Genomic DNA, 13,251 nt, shown 5'->3' with positions numbered 1-13,251 from the left:
CGGCGGTACGTCCACCCGGCCTCCCGCATGCCCACTATACGCCCTCGCTCAAAGTCCGTCAACTGCACATACGGTTCACGTCCACGCTGTCGCGGCATGCTACCAGTATTAAAGACTGCGATGGAGCTCCGTATGCCACGGCAAACTGGCTGACACTGACGGCGGCGGTGCACAAATGCTTTGCAGCTAGCGCCATTCGACGGCCAACACCGCGGTTCCTGGTGTGTCCGCTGTGCCGTGCGTGTGATCATTGCTTGTACAGCCCTCTCGCAGTGTCCGGAGCAAGTATGGTGGGTCTGACACACCAGTGTCAATGTGTTCTTTTTTCCATTTCCAGGAGTGTATATGTTTACTTCCTGTGGAGAGATATTTTGTTTTAGAAAAATCTGTTGTAAGTCCGGACATCTTACTTGTATCTCACTCTCGTCGAAAATAAAGTGGCAGTGTTGTAACTGAATTGCATCTGTTGAAATGAAGAACAGAAAACTCCTTTTGTTGTTGTGTTAGCGCCATCGGGACTTAACGCACAGTGAGTAATGAATGTGCGATCGAGCTGTCTTGTGGAATCAGAGGAATGTTTTTGAAGCACGGTGTAGATTTCCTAGGAAACTGCACTCAGTTGCTTCGCCGTTTTAAGAATTCACCACTCCAACCATCGAATGTTCAGTTTTATCAACTTGCCAAGAGTATGCGGCCCGGAACAGGTGTTACCAACGGTTTAGTGGATGCATGGTTAATAGTATCTCGTGACTTCGTAGGGGCGGATGAAAAGCGTGGTAACTGCAGAAACCGACAGCGAAGAGAAAACTGTTCGGTATCTGCCGCTCCCCTACGCTTGCGGCACTTCTCCTCCTCTTAGTCGACTAAGACCTTGAGGCGAGAAGAGCATGCCAAAAATACTGTACATCGCTCTTGGGACGCTGCCTTCTCAGATCTACAGCAATGAATGGGTGGCTGCAGGGAAAGTGGGCGAGTAAGCACACGACAGCGTGTTCATGCGAATGCTGACAGTTGTATCAAGCAGTTCGAGCTCCATTTATGACTACCTTGATTTATATATGTTCCTGGCATAAGTTAACTCTCGTACATTGCCTTACACTTTGAAGCATACACGTGCACAGACATCTTTGTTGAATATTCAGTGTACTTCCATTGAGGCACATTATTATTTAACATCAGATCCGTTGTACATGTGGAATGTATTGACAATATAATTACATAAAGTGCAACATCACTGGCCACTTTTTACAGAAAATATGTGTACACGCGGACTATACTGCACCGCTTCCCGGTGCTGCCAAGGAGTTTCCGTTGTGAGGTCACTGAACTACATACACTCTCACTCACAATTACAACTGAGTAGCTACTTGAAGGGAACAGCATCTCTTGTTTGTAAACTCAGACGTTAACGTCTATAACAGCGATGTACAAACGATATACACTGAAGCGCCAAAGAAACTTGTATAAGCATGGGTATTCAAATACAGAGATATGCAAACAGGCAGAATACAGCGCTGCGGCCGGCAACGCCTATAAAAGACAATAAGTGTCTGGCGCAGTTGTTAGATCGGTTACGTTTGCTGCAACAGCAGTTGTCAAAATTTGAGTTTCACTGCTGAGCCAAGAACAACTGTCAGCGTCATGTTTGGAACGCAAGCTACGACCAGACAGAAGTGATGACACTTTCTGCAGGACCTGACAATCATTATGCGGGACAATGCTCAAGCACGTACAGTGCAAGCTGTTACTGATTTGTTTGACTGATGGGCTGCTAAGTGCTTTACCACCTACTGCACTCCCCTGACTTAAGTTCAACTCGATTTGTAAACTGAAGGAAACACTTCACGGCATTCGCTTCAGAACTGCTACAAATTCGTCGGGCAATAGACCGCGCCGCTCGAACTGTCAACACAACTGGCACTACTAAGAGTATCCTATGACTTCCACATCGCTGGCAACGGGTTATACACAATGCCGGTGACTACTTTGAAGGGCAGTAAAACTTTGAAACACGTGTCTATTTTTTACGAGTTGTAAATAAATAGTTGCCACTATTAAAGTTCCAACCCTCGTATATCCGTTATGTGTAGTGTAGTGTGATGTTTGCATTGCGTTATGATAGGAAGTGTTGTGTCCGATCTTGGACAGTGAGGTGGCTAGTAGTAATACAGTTATAGCACTCTGAATAGGTAATACTTTATTAATTACAACAAAACTTATCTTTGCTCGCCAGGCACGGCTGCAGCTATGGAACTGCACACATGGATTTGTGGTTCAGCACGCACCAAATGCAAATGAACCACGATTACTGAGTGGCGAACTGATAAAAGTTCAGAATGGTGGAGCGATTCTAGAAGTCGGTCAAGGGGGGGGGGGGGGGGGGGGATGGAATACGGAGAGTTGATGTCCTTCACCGACAAATTGGTAAAATTTGGTGTTGCTTAAGTACTTTTTGGTAACTGTTTTGGAGTTCAGGGTAAAAAATGTGTATTAATAAATACGAGGGTCATCCACATAGTAAGTTCCGTTTGGTTATATAATACAAACGTGTACAGATACAGAAAAAATATTTATTGTACAAGAAGAGATGAAGAACGCGGTAACTGCAGAAACCGACAGCGAAAATTGTTCGGCATCTGCCGCTCCCCTACGCTTGCGGCACTTCTCCTCCTCTTATTGTCTTAGGTCAAGAAGTTGGTTCACGAAATGCCCCCAGGAATATCGTCAATCATTGTTTTGGTGGTGCAGATGTTAAGATGTGGGGAGACATAATGTTGCATGGGCGTGCTGGCATCAAATATTTGAACATGGTACCCTCACCAGTCAACGTTCTTGCGACACTCTACTCCTGCAGCATGTGCATCTTTTCGAGGTGCGTTCGGAACTGACTTCATTTTTAAGGACAAGAATGAGCGATCGCGTCAACGGCGCAAGAGAAGGAGCTCTCGGAACGAAAGGATATTCGGCGAAAGAACTAGCATGACCGTTCACACAATTTAAATCAGTTTGAGCACGTATGGGAAGCGGTGGAGAGACGTATTGTAAGACGTCCACGAGCGCCAATTACCATCTAGCAGTTGTCAAGCGCTAGTGGAGGAATGGAATCCTTGGAGCATGGACTGCCGTCCGTGGAGATCGTACACCCTGTTAACAACTATGTCTCACTTGTTTAATGTCCATGGGACCATCATAAATTGCGATGACTTCAGTGTAATTATATTCTTTGTATAAAATTGTCATTTATGTTCGTCTCATTGAGTATTTCTTTCAGTTACTTTCTGTACTATACTGTAGCAGCTCTCCCTGTATGGGATCCAAGTTCCATCGAGCTGTGTTAAAAGGTAGCCAGCCGTACATCATGCGAAAGTTTCTTTCCTCAAGTTTTAGACACCTGTGTATGTTTCTGCAGTGATTTTCCTCACTTGAAAGAAAACTGCACACATACAGAGTTTTCTGCAACCTGCAATGCCTTCAAATATTCTAATGCTCGCGATGTGCAGACTGTTAGTTCTAGAGAAAAATGAACAGGAACGTTTTCTAGGGAATTTAATGTATTAAAATTTTGTACTGGGATAAGTTTCCGTTAGAGGTCGTAGTTTCCGAGTCGTTGAAGAAAAACGTACAAAACTTTTCTTCGGTAACTCGAAAATTGTAGCCTCCAGCAGAAACGTACCACAGTACAAAATTTAACTACATTAAATTTCCTGCAATAATATCCTGTTCGTTTTCTCTGTAGAACTAACAATTTGCACGTTGCAATAATTAGGGATTATGAAAATCTCGCGTGTTGTTTTTGAAGGCGTTTCGGGTGTCATAAAACCCATAGGGTGGGGTAATTGAATCTCCCTGCATATGTTACTTTTCATAATCAGCAGGCAACTGCAAATTCAAAAGAAGACATACATTAGAACAAAAATAAACATAGGTTTTCCGATCGGCACAATGTACTGCATTGATCCAGCGTAATATATATATATATATATATATATATATATATGTGTGTGTGTGTGTGTGTGTGTGTGTGTGTGTGAAGTGACGCATCTAGCTTCTGTGCACCGTAGAAATTTGCATGCAAAACTGAAATTTCAGGAAAGTTTGGAAAGCACAATGAAGATTCTAAACGTACGTGTAACTTGCCAGAACCGCGCCATAAAAGAAGTGAAAGCAAGAAAGTAATCAGATGTAAATTATGTTGGTGGAAGCAAATCACAAACGTGTAACAGAATTTTCAGATGCCGACCTGCATGACTGCTAGTGTACGTACAGCATTTGCTGAAAGCTGAAACACGAGATAGCATGTTAACTCTGTGGCAAAGGCAGGGAAGAGACGACCAGCAGCTGTGCAGCGTTCCTCTCCACTCGCTGCTCGCTGCCCGCCCCCCCCCCTCCCCCCCCCCCACCGCAATAAACCCAACTGTCGCCCGCCCCCCCCCCCCCCGTCCCTTCTCCGGGTGGAGCCGCACAGCACAGCACAGCACCGCAGTGAGATGTGAGCAAACTATTTGTAGCTGCGCCCAGAGTCTGCTGGGCAGCGAAAGAGCCACACACACTTTGAAAATACAGGATGGCCGCCACGAAAACTCGGGCGCAGACGAGAACATTGAAAAATTACACTACACGACGCGTTAAATTATAAGGCAATATCTGAGGACCTGACCCTGGTGAGTGAGTGGTCAGAGCGACGGAATGTCATACCTAACGGCCCGGGTTCGATTCCCGGCTGTATCGGAGATATTCTCCGCTCAGGGACTGGGTAGTGTTGTCCGTATCGTCATTATTTCATTCCCATCGACACGCAAGTCGCCGAAGTGGCGTCAACTCGAAAGACTCGCACCAGGCGAACGGTCTACGCGACGGGAGGCCCTAGCCACTCGGCGTTTTTATTTCCAGCTGAGGACCTGAAACTGGCCGGACTAACACCGCAGTTAAGACATTTATTGCTGGGCATACATTGTAGGTCATTAACCCTTTCAATTCTGGCGCAGTAAATAAAGTACATCGCCTAACACATCATTTTTTGCGCACTGGTGTTTTGAATACGGTAACATTTCCACTTGACAAGTTATGTGTAAGAACAGCTGCCATTTGGTACCTGTCTTGAAAACTACAGTAGAAATCAAGATGGGTGGACAGAAACGTAGCTCCTTCAGAAAGCTTATAGTTTTTATTGTATACTCAAGTGGGTATATTTACTTTTTAATGGCAATATTTTTATTCATAAAATGTCCTTTCTGTTGCTATATTACTTTCGTTATTGCCCGCTCGTCGAGTGCCATTTTTCTTCTCACGTACAAGTGGTATTCAAAAAGAAATGCAACACTTTTTCTCGTCCAAGAATCTGATCGTGAGACTTTTTGTCCAATGTCGTCATAGGCGATGAAACATGGATTCATCACTTCGAATCGGAAACAAAACGCCAATCCGTGGACTTGCGCCACACCATCTCTCCTCCGAAGAAAAGGTGCAAAGCCGCACCTTCAGCCGGTAGAGTCATGGCGACGTTTTTCTGGGATTGTGAAGGTGTTACTCTGCTTGACGTCCTCCCTCATGGTGCAGCGATCAACTCTGAAGTGTATTATGTTAGCCCCAAGAAACTGAAGAAACGACTTATGCATGTTCGTAGCTACATAAATGAAAACTTCTTCTCCATGACTACGCAAGACCTTACACAAGTCTGCGTACCCAAGAGGAGCTCATAAAACTTCATTGAAATGTTCTTCCTCAACCACCCTACTGCCCAGATCTCGCACCTTTCGACTTCCATTGGTTAGCAGAACGCGGATGCTGGGGATGATGTCGACGCAGCAAGACGTTGGTGGTAACACATCGGCATACGGGCGCTCTCAGTAAGGTGACCTAATGCTGTCGCATTAAACGGAGGTTAGGTTGAAAAATAGCGGTTTGTAGCCGAAACAGTGGGGGATAATATGATGTACTGGAATCCGAACAGAAACTAACCTGCTTTCAGAAACAAATGTGTTGCATTACTTACTGAACACTCCTCTTTCGTAGTCCAGCTGCGATTTAGTAGCAAGCAGCTTTTAAACTGTGCGACTTTTAGTATTGTTCATTTCTCTAACAGCTTAGTTACCCACAAAGAGCGAATGCTAATACATGGTTGTACAGTGCCTCACATCTCTAGACGTCATATGTCCTTCAGCAGCATTCTAGGTTTTGTTTATTCGCCATCAACGCGGGGAGTTAGAAGATTAACACTGAGTGTTGAGCAGAGACGTAATACCAAGATTAGGAAAGAGATGACAGTTGCTTAACGAATTAAATGGAAGTAAGTATGATATATTAGTTACGGAAACTAACGTTTTCAGACGTTGTCCTTGAAACTTGGTATTAACAAAAACTACAGTAGCGGCGTTTATGAAATAATTAGTAGCAATGACTAACGAACAGAACAGTTCGAATGAAAGACAAACGAAACACGGAACTCCAAAGATAATGAAGTGTTGCGGCTCATCGAAGCGGATGGGTGATCGCTCGAGGTCGATTTGTTCCTTTTTTCCAATGACCCCGATGTCTACGGACCGTTAAACCCCTACCTTCCTCACTTTCCCTCTGACTATAGCACAAGGTCTCTAGATGACACTACACGAAAATTCTATGTTTTGCATGATTCTTTTGAAATACAAGGAAGCTATAGTCGCATGACTGAGATGAATTCGTGAAATACTTACTTCTACCATTTTCTTTACTGTGCCAAGGTAGCCCAAACCTATTCATCAGTTCGAACAAACGTTCAATCCGAGTTCATAACCCTTTTTGTGAATGTGATGGATAGCAGATGTGATGGATAACAGTAGGAGCTATCAGTCACATTTTACCTTTTTTGGAATGTAAACTGAATGCAAACCAGCAAACTGATTTAACACCACAGTTAGTCAGATCTCATCCCTCATTACCAAGTAATATAGCAACGCTCCTCCTTCAAAATAATATATTAATTATGAAACTAATTGTAGAAGTTTCGGATGAATGTAACTTTAATCTGTAAAGTTACAAAACATTGGGAGCTCGCTGTATGGCCTTCAGCCCAAAAGATACAACATTTAAAACAAAAAATGTTTCTAAGAATGTGAATTCTTGTATAAAAAATTCCGTGGTATATTTGGATAACGATTTACAAGCGACATGTCCTGCATCTTTAGTAGAACAAAACACTCTTCATCCTAACAACCGTCTTAGCGATACAGTTACACAAAGATTCATGGACGAGAAACACACCTATATGGCGAACGTCACTCGAACGATATCTGAACTTAGATAACCATATTGCAGAACGTCTGCCGTTGACAGCAGTCGCATGTATCCTCGATATGACATGTCTGAATACGATACATTATTGAGTATTCCCTCTAAATTTTCAGTGCTCCATTATTGTCACATTCATCTCAAAGGAAAATTAACGTGGCCTTCTTTGGATATATTTGAAGCTTCTTTGATTTTGGTGAAGAACAATAGCTCGTTGCTTTTTTGTGTGATTCATTTTGTTTTATTTCAAACTATGTGATTTACAACAATACCATCGTCTTGTCCTTCTCAACGGCGCCTCAGTTCAACATGGTCTCTAATTTTAGGACCGAGCGAGGTGGCGCAGTGGTTAGCACACTGGACCTACATTCGGGAGGACGACGGTTCAATCCCGTCTCCGGCCATCCTGATTTAGGTTTTCCGTGATTTCCCTAAATCGTTTCAGGCAAATGCCGGGATGGTTCCTTTGAAAGGGCACGGCCGATTTCCTTCCCAATCCTTCCCTCACCCGAGCTCGCGCTTCGTCTCTAATGACCTCGTTGTCGGCGGGACGTTAAACACTAACCACCCCCCCCCCCCTCTAATTTTAGGAGTTAATCTGCATTGCACCCATCCAGTCACCTTGCACCTCTGAAGAATATCTCGGCATTCAGATGTGTTAGTTTTCACATAGTGTCATTCAGCGATTGTTTATCACTGTGGCAATAGCTCCTGTAATGTTTTCAGCCAAAGTACTATGTAAAGGCACATAAAACTTCATTGCAATAGGTCTCACTGTATCACTCTAGGAAAGCGAAATAACAGGATACTGCTCTTCACTGCAGTAAGGCTCTTCTAGAACATTCATCTTTACAATGGATTTGCGACATGATTTGCACATCCACATTTAGATTGCATCAATCACAATTTAATGCTTAGTAGACGGCATTTCGTACAGTCATTTGCCAATACGTTTCTTGTTCCTATCGCGAATGGAACATACGTAAAAATTACCGTACTTCGCTCCGCGCATGTTGCTTTCGGATCTTGTTTTTATATTTCTTACACCACGCAGACAATGGAACATTCATTGCACGCTACTTCTGTCTCGAAATTTAGTCAACGCCCCTCCTTTGAAATAACGTCGCCTTTCACCAGAGATTTCCAGCTAATATCACTTACGTTAGTTTCTTCTTAACATTCTCGTATTGGGTGTGTCTCCGGTTACAAATCTAGCAATATGCCTCTGTGTTTCCTTTGAACTTCTTCAAAAGAAGCTAGTGATAATGCTGAAAAGTCGAAAAGCATTCACTTGATGCCTTGTTAGTTAACATGCACTGTAGTTTTCCTATCAGTCAGCACTGTATTGCGTTTATCTATATCTAAGACAAGCTGTCAACCATTGCATAAGATTGGGGTTAGATTAGACATACTTTTTGTTCCATACATAGATAGGAGATTCTCAAGGGTGTAGAAATCGTAACAAATTAAGAATACGTAACACAAGCTTACAAAAAAGAGATGAATGTAGATTAAGTAAAAAAAATATCGTAAGTATACTTTCTTCGAGAGACAGTACAACAATCTTTCCACGTGATATGTAAATGCACAATACACTGGAGGATATATGATAATTATTGGTCTACTGTAACTACAATCATCAAAAAGAAAATCGCTTTACAACACCTAATTAAACTGATCATACGATTGCATTCAAGACGTGCAGAATTTCGATTTCACGTAACACGTTATTTGATATTATAGATAATAATATACACCAGTAAGTTCGACTAAGATACTCGTCGATGGAATGGAAGCAACTGGCCACCACTTAATCCTTAGGTTCTTATTCATCTCAACTTTTTTCGTTGGTTAAACTATTTATGGCTGTTGGGAAATTATTGAAAATGTTTCCCATTCTTAATAGAAATCTTTCTAGCGCAGAGTAAATGACTTTAAATCTTTATGGAGATTGTTCTTATTTCACGTAATGATTCCATGAAATGACCTTATTTCCAAAGAGAGAAATCTTGTGGCAAGTTTCATTGAGTAGTAGATATATTACGAAGCAGCAGGGATAATTATTACAGTTCCTTGGCCAATTTTACGCAGAGCGTTCTTGAGTTCACACCCAAATAATTCGTATTACACGCTAGTGGACTCTGAAAACTTCAGCTTGGCTTGCTGAGTTCACCAAAAAAATTATCCCTTTCAACATTATGGAACAAAGAGGGAGCGAAGTATTTTTGTATCACATGTATCTGATAACAACCACATTCCAAATGAAGACCTGTTTAGGCGTTTCAACAATTCGCTGTAGTATGCATCTCCTAATTTAATTTATTGTGAAGTTTTAACTCGCTAGAAAGTATGTGTGAAACTCTTCCATCCGCTTGGGATATTTTAGACACACACTGGGAGGAAATCTTTTAAAAGTTTTGAACCGCATGTAGTGTGTCTTTTCAAAGTTTAGTTACACATAAAGGGCTAGGAACCATTTATTAATGTCTATGAACTGCCATTCACCAATTTTTTTCTAAAACTATACTTGTTCTGCTGTATGTCTCGTCTTAGAAGTCACTCTGAATTTTTTACTTTCTTGCACCTCACTGTGCCGTCGGCAAGCTATCGGAGTGTGCTACTAAAACGTCTGACAGCTTGTAGACACATACTGAAAGAGCGTCCTATGGAATTCCTCGGCACTCTGCTTCAACGGTTCACGATAGGGTAGTTGGTTCGACTTACATTTCCGTATGCAGGGGGTATCCCTGTCTGTCGACCATTGTGTTAACATGTTGAATGTAGCAATAAAAGAAGGGGGTTTATTTACTTCCGCCGAATGCGAGTACAGGCTAAAACTTCCATCGACAGTCGATCCAGCAGGTACAAGTTCGCGTATCACGCGTTCAACATCCAGATGAAAAAAGAAAGATAACGAAAACTGCTGCCAAGAAAAACTTGTTTTATTCTGTTCGTGGAAAAGACCTCCGCTCCGAATGTAAGCCAACGCGTCGCTGCCTTGGTGGCGTCGTCGTAGGTTCGCCGTTTGGCGGGGGCGGAGGGGAAGGGAGGGGGAGGGTTAAAGCCCCTTCGCCGGGCGGCGCATAAACACTTCTCACTCAGTAGAACGCCAGTCGCAGCCGCGTCACACTTGGTTAGCTGTTTAGCTGCTCGGCCTAAGCGTTCACTGCCAAGGGCATCGGTGTGGAGACAACACAGCGGGCCGCCGTTGCAACAGTAAGTACGCGGAGAAACGTTATGTTGCGCAGTGAAGTGTGGTGCCAGTGAGTGGTAAATTTCATACGGGGAAATACACCTGGCGTGCTAACTCACATTTTGTTATCTACGTGTTACGAGAACAAAGCAAAACTGAAGTGAGTTTCAAATGGGAGAGATTCTTTAAGGCCAAAAAGCGAGTAAAAACGAGCGATTAGACACCATTAGTGCGTGTCGCACCTGGTGTGGCGAATGAACGTGTTGAAACAGAAAACTGTTATTGATCTGAAGAAGGTAGCAAAACCTGTGGAAAATAACTTAATAAAATGCGTTTCAATGTTATCAATAGCTAACCGGAAAGCGCAGCTAAATTTCCCAATCGTGAAAGGGAGGCCGAGGCATTGTTTTAAAGTGCTATATGTTTTCCGCGTTTCTCCTCACCGGCCGAGTTCCTCTGTTGTCTCATAAGGTTTCCGTGAGAAGTCACACTTATGTAGTAAATTCCACTGCTTTAAATGCTATCCTACGTGTCTTTTGTCACCGTCTGATGTATGCCATTTATCAGTCTTTTTAACTCCCCTCGCATTTACCCCTTCCACTGACAAACAGAACAGTCTAAGATGCCGGTTCGTGTGTCTCACGAACCGATGAGCGTGTTCTGCTCTCACCTTTTTTGCGATATCATTTTGTACTAAATCAGTTTACGTAATTTTATATATACTACCACAGCATTTCATTTAAATTATATTCTGTTCCACAATTTCAGATTTCTCTGCTATGCAGTGCTATTCACAGTAAAACTTCAGGAACTGTTTTCCAAATTCTGTCACCGTCTTTCACACCAACTGATGTATTCAGTCAAAGAACATTTCCTTCACCTGTAATATTCTTCTTGCTTTGGCCTTTGTAATCTTGCTTTCTAGACAGCAAAATTATTTCATTCCTCTGCTACGTCTTATATTTATTTGACAGTTATTCTAGTTTTTGCAGCGCTTTACTACTTCTGCCATTGTTTCACTCACATTCTAGCATCCGTCTGAAGCGTATGGATGCTGAAATAAAATTTATCATGTATGGATAGACTGCAAAGAACATCTCGTATACAATAACATTCTCGAACTATTCGGATGTAAACAAACACACACACACACACACACACACACACACACACACACACACCATCACATGGCTGTGAGTAAAACGTCCCAGCGTGAGGACGTGTGCACTCAGCTGAGTGTCGCGTGTGCATGAGTCACCGCCGTGTCCTGTGGAAACGTTTCCACATTCGGTCACCGGCGACGGAAACGCGCGACTGCTTTCCACTGATGTTGGGTGATGTGCCAACGCCACGGCTCTGCTGTTTGAGGAATAATCCTTCACATGTAGGTTTACCATATTTTGGAATGCAAAAAAGAGGCAACTTTCCGCATTTTGGGACGAAAAAAGGGCACTTTCCGTATTTTAAATTTATAACATAAGAAACAAACAAAAAGATAAACTATTATACACATCACACATACCAACGTTACTTCAGAGCACATATCCCGTGTATACTTTTCATAGGACCGAATCTTTTAAAAAGTACCTCGCGTTGACACAAATATTTAAAAAAGCTTTTGCATTTCAAACGTCGAAAATTAAACTTCACCTCTGCAATCACTTCTACATGTTCGATTGTCAGTGTATTTCTCTCCTTTGTTCACTGTGTCTGTACTAAGGACAATCTCTCAACACAAGCGTTATGGGCTGACACTGCAAACAACTACTGCACGATTTTAATTAATTCACTAAACTGTTCCTCAGTACTATACGACTCAATGTACCTGCACCATTTTTTCTGGGTTGGTTCACATTTTGTATGATGTGTGTCCGATTTTTTTAATTTTAAAGTTTTCAAAAAGCTTATCGGTTTCATTATTTTTATCCAACAAAAACTTTATAGATTCTTCCACATACGTCCATGATACATCTGCAAAAATAAACTACTCAAAACAAGACAATTCACGTAGTGGTTGCCTCCACATATTCAGGTACTCTAAACAGCCAGATCGAAACATTGATTCTAAGCAATATAAATCACTATCTTCGATTGTGCTAGCATAGCAGATCGATTGTAAGCAAATAGCAAATGCTGTAATTCAATAACTGAAGTAAAAAGTATATAAAACGTTGATGATACGAGATGAAAACAGAAATCAAAAGATCTGAACTCCTAAAGGAAAAAATGCGGATAGTAGTCACAATCATAAAAATATGTGGTTCTACATTAAACGTCGAAAATACGAACATGTCCGCATAAATGCGGACGTATGGTAACCCTATTGATAGAAATGCCCTTCTGAAAAAAAGTAGAATGTTTTGTGAAATGATTGTCTAGAAGTAAGAAATAAAATACCCAGAGCAACATTTGACGCATTTTTGAAAGGTGCTCGAAATAAGTAGCAGCGAGTGAGTTGCCAACAAGAAATGCGCATTCTCTTTCTGAAATTGGAGGGTTTCTCTAATGACAACTTTTTAAAACGGAAAAATTGGTGGAACATTTTAGATGATAGATGATAGAAATATGTCAACGCCACAGAAGAGCAGACGGCACAGTCTACATAATCCACCACACAAGTACCCTCTAGCACTCTTTAAAATTCCGTGATTCCAATTTAAAATTGAACATTCTCAGTTGGCACCTCATTTGCTGTACATAATTTCGAGCATTATTCAAAGTCACGTCATAGGTGCCTCTAATCTATTTTCTTACTTTTAGACAATTAATTTTACAAAAAATTTGGCCATGTATTT

General features: G+C 42.0%; 1 protein-coding gene across 2 annotated transcripts in view; it reads left to right on the top strand.

Moving 5' to 3' along the window:
- LOC126185857 (lipopolysaccharide-induced tumor necrosis factor-alpha factor homolog) overlaps positions 1 to 13,251 on the top strand; it is a 113,572-nt gene that overhangs the window by 42,715 nt on the left and 57,606 nt on the right. Inside the window, exon 1 of one of the 2 annotated variants that reach the window (XR_007537227.1) lies at positions 10,333 to 10,479. The exons of the other annotated variant lie outside the window; for it this stretch is intronic. The gene's annotated coding sequence lies outside the window, so the exon portion shown is untranslated. Of the gene's footprint in view, positions 1 to 10,332; positions 10,480 to 13,251 lie in introns of those variants that run through there. 2 annotated transcript variants of the gene reach the window in all.

This window comes from Schistocerca cancellata, chromosome 1, assembly GCF_023864275.1.
Source record: "Schistocerca cancellata isolate TAMUIC-IGC-003103 chromosome 1, iqSchCanc2.1, whole genome shotgun sequence".
NCBI lineage: Eukaryota > Metazoa > Arthropoda > Insecta > Orthoptera > Acrididae > Schistocerca > Schistocerca cancellata.
This window is presented reverse-complemented; position numbering and strand designations above follow the sequence as displayed.